The following is a 7,321-nucleotide window of genomic DNA, read 5'->3' on the forward strand; positions in this document are numbered from 1 at the left end:
CCCCAGGTGCAAGGCTTATGCCTGTAATCCCAGCACTTTGCAAGGCTGAGGTGGGTGGATCACTTGAGTTCAGGAGTTTGAAGCCAGCCTGGCCAACATGGCAAAACCCCATCTCTACCAAATACAAAAATTAGCCGGGCGTGGTGGTGCACACCTGTAATCCCACCTGCTCTAGAGGCTGAGGCATGAGAATCACTTGAACACGGAAAGTAGAAGTTGCAGTGAGCCGAGATCACACCACTGCACTATAGCCTGGGTGACAGAGTGAGACTCTGTCTCAAGAAAACCAACAAACAAAAAACCTGTAACATAATACACTTGTGCTGTTTTATTTGTGGTAATTTGCTATAGAAGCTGCAGAAAACTAATACAGGTCTTTCTTTTCATCATATGGTGACATCCATTCTGTCCCCCAAGATGTATTTCTTACAGAGGAGGCACATACCATCCCCTTGATTTTTCTTTTGCCTTGGCATAACAGGCTGGTCAAATCCTGCTAAGCCCCTATGCCTGTGGACAGGGGTAAAATTTGTCATCCTCCACGGGACCCATTACTGAGAGTCTGTGCTAGAGAGTAGGGAATGGCCAAAGAGAGCCAGGCATGGTAGAACCTGGAATCCCAGCCACCCAGGAGGCTGAGGTGTGAGGGTCACTTGAAGCCAAAAGTTTGAGAACAACCTGGGCAACATAGCAAGACTCCACCTCTAAAAATAAATTAAAAAATTAAAAATTTAAAAAATGAAGAATGGCTAGGAAGGAGAGATTGAACAGACAGGTGTGGGTATGTTTCTGGGTTGCTGAGCACACTCACATTCCTCATGATAAACCTTCAGTGCTTCCCAGTCTCTTCAACACCATGAACCCCATGGGCCCCAAGGTTTAAGAGACTATACATGTGTCCATTTAAAGCTAATTTTCCTAACTTTGTTAATCAGAGATACATATGACTTCCAACCAAAGCCTGTGACTAGCATGATGTTTCCAGAGCTATCACAATGAGTTCACAGAATTCCAGGTCGAAACAAAGCCAGGAAGCTTTAGAAATCCTGCCGAGTCCTATCGGCAGTAAAGATTTCATTTCTCTAAGTGTTTAATATTGAAAATTCTTGGTTTAGCCCCATTACCATCTCCATGGCTTCCTGAAGTTCCCAGACTCAGAACTATCGAAAGATATTTTATTTGTGTGATCCATTCACATCCAGAACTTTACTCCTTAGCACCTAACTCTTTTCACCCAAGTGTTATTTCTGAGTGCCCTTCAGCTCTGTGGCTGCTGGGATGGTTTTTTTTTTTAATTGTATTGGGAGATTAACTACAAAGTCAGCTTAGATTCTGAACTGGTGTATATAGCAATGTCAGTATCTATTGTGAGACTTGGGGATCCCATAATCTAATAAAAAAGCTTTCTCCAGTCTGTCCCTGAGAAGAAAAAGGCTAAAAACAAATCCCCTGGAGTCTCCTTTTATGGGCCATATGCTTCCACTCCATAAAGGGTTAAAGCACATACTTCTTGTCAATGGAAGTGTAAACTCTTAGAACCACTGTGGGGAACAGTACAGCATTAAATCTACTGAAGATATCCACATCCTTAGACAGATGCAAAAAATAAATTCTCTTTTGCAACCCAGAGCTCATTGTGCAGTACGAACTTTGATACATATAAGAAGGAATACTATGAAAAGAAGAAGAAAAAGATATGCATGTCCTATGACCCAAAACTTCCACTCCTAGGTTTATCCTCAAAAAAATGTCTGCACATGCATGCACTAAGAAACATACAAGACTGTTCACAGCAGCATTATTCCTAATGGTCCAAACTGGAAACATCTATGGGAAAATGATAGATAAATAATGTTGCATTCACACAACGCAATACTATACAGCAATTAATGAAGTTTGCCACATGCAACAACATGGAGGCACCTCACATTTATAGTGTTAAAAAAAAAGAAAGCAGATACAAAGAAATGTTCTATGATTCCATTTCCATAAAGTTCAAAAGGTAGATAAAATTCTCATGTTTAAGGATTTAGACTTAGGAGACAACATTCTGAAGAAAAGGAAGGAAACAGTGACCATAGAAGCTTGACAGTCATTACTCTTGGAGATGACAAAGGGGATGGTGACTGAGGGGGATATAAGAGGGATTTCTGAGCACTGGCAGTATTCTAGCTCTTGAGCTTGGTGGTGCTTGTCTTGTGATAAATCCTTGAATTGTGTATTTCATACATTTTTCTGTCTGTGTGCTGTATTTCAATTTTTTTTTTTACAGCTTAAAATTTTTCTTCTGAACTATTTCTCTAAAAGCAAATTCTTTGTATTTAAATTTTCTATTTTTTGATTTTCCATTATAAAATATAAGCATGAGCATAAGAGAACATTTGAAAAAAATTAGAAAAGTGGAGGAGAAAATTACCTCAAATTCTTTTTCCCAAAGACAAAATGCTAGATCATTTTCGTATATTTCTTTCCATCTTTTTTCTATCACTAGTTTTTGATCTTTTTTTCATTTTAGATGGCCATTTTAATTCAAGTCTACATTTTAATGTTTTTCACTTAACATTATCTTTTCAACATTTTCAAAGTTATTACAAGCCCTCTGCATGATTATTTTCGTGACCATGTGTGTCATTTAATAATGCATCATTAACCCAATGACTTATCCACTTAAACAACATTTAGGTTGTATCCTCATTTTGTTTATAAATAGTGTCATAGTAGAGCTTTTTGTATACAGTGTTTTCCATATTTCAAATTATTTCCTTAGAACTGATCCCTAGAATTGGAGTTTCTGGGGCTAAAAATAGTACCTTTATAAGGTTCTTAATAAAAAGCACATCCTTTCTACCAGGTCAGAGTTCAAGGAGCTTAATGAGTTTGAATAGGCTTACCATGGGTCCATTTAGAATAGTCCCTTGCAGAACTGAGCAAACCGGTCTACATCATCGAGCACAGCCCTTCCCTAACTGCTGTTCCAGCCCAGTGATACCACTCACATTGAGTTAATGCCCCTTCATCTGTCTTCCCACTGAGATGCATAGCTTAGGTGTACTTAGGTCACCCAGTCAAACTCCCTAAAGTGGCAGAGCTTTAAGTTCCTCAGTAAGTCCCTAATGCTGGCACAGCAATTCCAACAAGGTTTTAGAGTCTTCATTATAAAATGGGAATATCCATGCCTATTTTGAAGGAATGTATGTGAGTGTAAATGAGATTGTGCATGAAAAGTGTTCAGTATAGTGTCTACCATGTAACAAAGACTCTACAGACCTGAGGCTCTTCCTTTTCTCTTGGAGCTCATCTTTCTTCCCCAGTGGTGACAGGGTCAAGGCAGAGAGAAAAGATGGAGGTAAATATTCAGGAAATAAAATAATGCCATATAAATTGTGAATTTGAGTAAATTTTATGAACAGGCAACATTTATGGAATGTAGGCACTGATCCCAAATCTTGCATCCACTTGGATTGCTACCACTCCTGAAACCATTACCATTTGAATCCTTCTTAGATGCTAAGGAATTGTCACCAGAAGGTGGAATCATTTGCTTCTCCACAGTTTTGTTTGGAGTAGTGTTTCTCCAAAAGTGGTTATTGGACTATGTTAGAATCACCTGGTATATTAAGTTAAGAAAAGCTAGAGGTTGTAACAAATGGTCCCCAAATTTCAGTAGCTGACAGCATAAACATGTAGTTATTGCTCATTACATAGTCCAGTGACTGTTGCAGATTGTAAAGGGTGATCTTCCCTACACACTCATTAAGGGCACAGTTTTCCTTCCATCTAATGTCTCTGCCATCACTCAGGGCATTCAGAGTCCTCTCTTGGATCCTCTGTACCAAGGTGGCAGATGACAAGAGGAGAAAAAGCCAACTTAGAGGATTTCAAGAGTGGTTTTAGGGACTAATGCTAGAAGTGATGTACATCACTTTTGCCTACATTCCATTGGCCAGGACTCAATTACACAGTCCAACACAGCTTCAGGAAAGGCTGGAAACTGTAGTTTAGCTCTATACAAGAGAAGAAGGAAACAATTTAGTGATCTCATTGCATATCTAGGGTGCTTATTAAAAAATTATGCTTTTTCCAAAATTACATACACACACATATATACATGTATACGTATGCATATACATATAGATGCATACGCACACATATATAATGTATATATATAATATACTATATATATATAATGTTTTTTCCTGATGCTACTAGACCCACCAAATCATAACCTCTAGGGCCTTAAAATGTGAAGTTAAAGCTGATGACTTTTATAGGTACTGAAGTTGGAGCACTGGCCCAAAGATGACTTTGATGGTTCCAGCACTAACAGTAACACCTCCTGTTTTCCAAAGTCTGTCACTGTCATTGGTCTTCCTTAAATATCAGGCTGAGTCTCAAGAGTATTTTTTGCAAATCTTTCAGAAGTTGCAACAACTGTAGCATGAGGATTCTCAGGATGGTTTGTCCCCAACACTAAGATTGCAACATCCCAGTAAGGATGTGAGTGAGCATGCTATTTGCCAGGTCTTTTTCTCGCCAGTTTTATTCTTACTCAAACAAAGGGAATATTGTGGGGCTTCACTGAGTGACACAAATAGAAGCTAGCCCACACAACTAAGATCTATTTGCTTTAGGGACACGGTTGAGGTCACTTTTCATTTTATGGGTACATCATTTTATGGGGGCACATGGGAGAGGTTTCTGTCTGATGTCAGTAGTGCAAATAGTTGTTCTTCTGTGAGAAACCAGTTTACTTTTATCTTAGACCCCGTGAATCATGACATTTATTGTGTTTTTTCTTTGCATTGGGAACAACGAGGAGGTTTGGAGCCAGAACTTTAGAGCATCTCTAGCAAGTATACAGAAATTAATTCCAGTTACATCTTATTTTTTCTACTTTCCCTCCAAACATTCTCATTTACTTATTTTCTGATCTTGTTATACATATTTGCGTATACTACTTAATATGTATTTTGAATGAGCAGGGTGTAAATAGATTTTTAACTGTTAAATATGATATTACAGGCATGGTGGCTCATGCCCGTAATCCCAGCACTTTGAAAGGCTGAGGCAGGTGGATTGCCTGAGCTCAGGAGTTCAAAACCAGCCAGGAAAACATGGTCAAACCCTGTCTCTACCAAAAATTAGCTGGGCTTGGTGACTAGTGCCTGTGGTCCCAGCTACTCGGGAGGCTGAGATGGAAGGATCGCTGGAGCCTGGAAATTTGGGCCTGTAGTGAGCTGTGATTATGCCACTGCACTCCAGCCTGAGTGACAGAGTGATACCCTGTCTCAAAAAAAAAAAAAAAAAAGATGATATTGTGACAGAAAAATGAACAGAACAGGTCCTTGGTCTTTTGACCATATTTTAGCCCAAGGAAAATTCTTCCCATAAATGGCACACATGAAGCCTTAATCACTGGGTTTGACCCAGTACTAACTGAGCTTCCTTAGAGATCTCCTCAGAATAGATTCATTAATTAAAACTGCATGTACATTTCCAAGATGAATCTGTCCCAGTCATTTCTTTCCTGAGATAGAATCACCCGATTTTGGGCCCAGAGGCAGTGAAGAACTTAAATGTCATCAGGGAGAAGTGTTGAATGGACCACTCTTGTCTTTGATAAATTTTGCTTTGCCTGAAACTTCTCCACCATAATGTTTAGATCAGATGATGAAAACAAAGTGAGAAACATTTATCCTTAATCCAATATCCTTAAGACATTGTATGACTATTATTTAGTAAAAATTTTCCCACATTGAATTGAATAAGTAAGTTATAGAGCAGATTGAGAGAAAGGTATCTAAATGTCCATTCAATTAACTAAATTTTATTAGACACTGTCACTGTGATTTCATGTTATTTTTATTACACACACGCGCGGGCGTGCGCACACACACCCTCCCCCCCAACCCCCGCAACGGAAACAAGCACACATCCTGGACGGGAGGTATTAAAAAGGTGTGATCCCCTTGCTTTTAGCTTTGAGCAGATGGCCCACGGTTTGAGGCGGTTGCCTCCGCAGGCTCGACCTTTACCTTCAGCACCAAGGCCAGCGCACCTGGCTCCGCGAGGCTCCCAGAACCTTCGCCATTCCGGGACTCTCATGCCCAGAACTGCAATAAAAAATGTTATTTCTCAATGAAATTCACCTTCCTAACTCATGAATTGCGCTTCATTCATTGCTCTTCACGAAGTGGTCATTGGTACCAGCAGGAAAAGTGTGAGACAAGGAGAAACGAAAATGTCCAACGTATTGGAGACCTGCCCCCTTACACACATGCACGCACGCTCACACACACACAACCAGATGGTCCGCATGTTGGTTGAGTTTTGCTCTCCTCACTCCTCAGGAACCCAGTCCCTCTTTACACGGGAAAGCAGTTAGGAAGAGCATTCCTTTCCTCCAGTCCCAATAAGGAGCGATTCCTGCGCAAGGATTGGGAGGGGAGGAACACCAGTGCTCAGGTCTCCGAGTTTCTAAGGTTTGTCCTCCCATGGAGGTTTTTATCCTTGGGGCTTATGTATAGTTTTTTACTTTAAGGCACACAAAGACAACCTACCCAAAAGATTGTCATTCCCAATTAAAGTCCTAATGAAAACAGCCCTGTGAAGAAGACACATCAGACGTTGGTTCCCATTTCATGGATGAGAAAACTGAGCCCAAGAGGTTAAGCTACTTGCCCAAGATAACACAGTGAGTCACGGACAAAGACAAACCCCAAAGCTGGATTTCCAATATTCTTTTCTGCTTGCCTTTCCTCACTAAGATGCATATATTTACCAACTGTCACCACGATCCGCAGTTCTTCGCCCCTCCCTCCGTCCCAATTATCTAGAAACAAAAAGAGTAGAAAATCGAAAATGAGATGGAGGTCAGCAGGGGCGTGAGGCCACGGATGGCTGCTGCTTCCTTGCTTCTTTTTTGAAGCCAGAATCGACTCTGCTCTTGCTCGATGACAGCCCCTCGCCGGAGGCGCGGCTCCTGGCCTCTGCGGGGGTCCGCGCAATCCGGGCGCCTCCAGCTGCCCCCCTCCTCCAAGGGTCGCAGCCACAGAGCGCAGGCCCAAGCTGGGGCAGACCAAGGACGGCCGGGGTGCTCGTGCCGGTGCCAGCATCACTGCCGGAGCCGCCCTGGGCGCACTGCACCCAGCGCTGCTTCTCTCGCTGGTTCTGTGCCGCTGCTCCTCCCGATGCTTGGGGGACCGCAGGGAGGCCGAAGGACAACCGGGGAGCCTCGGGGCCGCGCCTGAGGCCCAGAGTCTGGGCTGTGCAGAGCGCTGAGCCCCAGCTTCCCCAGCTCCCTCCTGGATTAATGCTTGGT

At 41.9% G+C, this 7,321-nt stretch overlaps 1 pseudogene; it reads left to right on the forward strand.

Annotated features, from left to right (window-relative positions):
- The first annotated feature begins 1,557 nt into the window (after window positions 1–1,557).
- Window positions 1,558–1,674, forward strand: LOC129007008 (small nucleolar RNA SNORA40; annotated as a pseudogene).
- Window positions 1,675–7,321: the final 5,647 nt, after the last annotated feature.

Source organism: Pongo pygmaeus, chromosome 8, assembly GCF_028885625.2.
Source record: "Pongo pygmaeus isolate AG05252 chromosome 8, NHGRI_mPonPyg2-v2.0_pri, whole genome shotgun sequence".
Classification (NCBI taxonomy): Eukaryota; Metazoa; Chordata; class Mammalia; order Primates; family Hominidae; genus Pongo; species Pongo pygmaeus.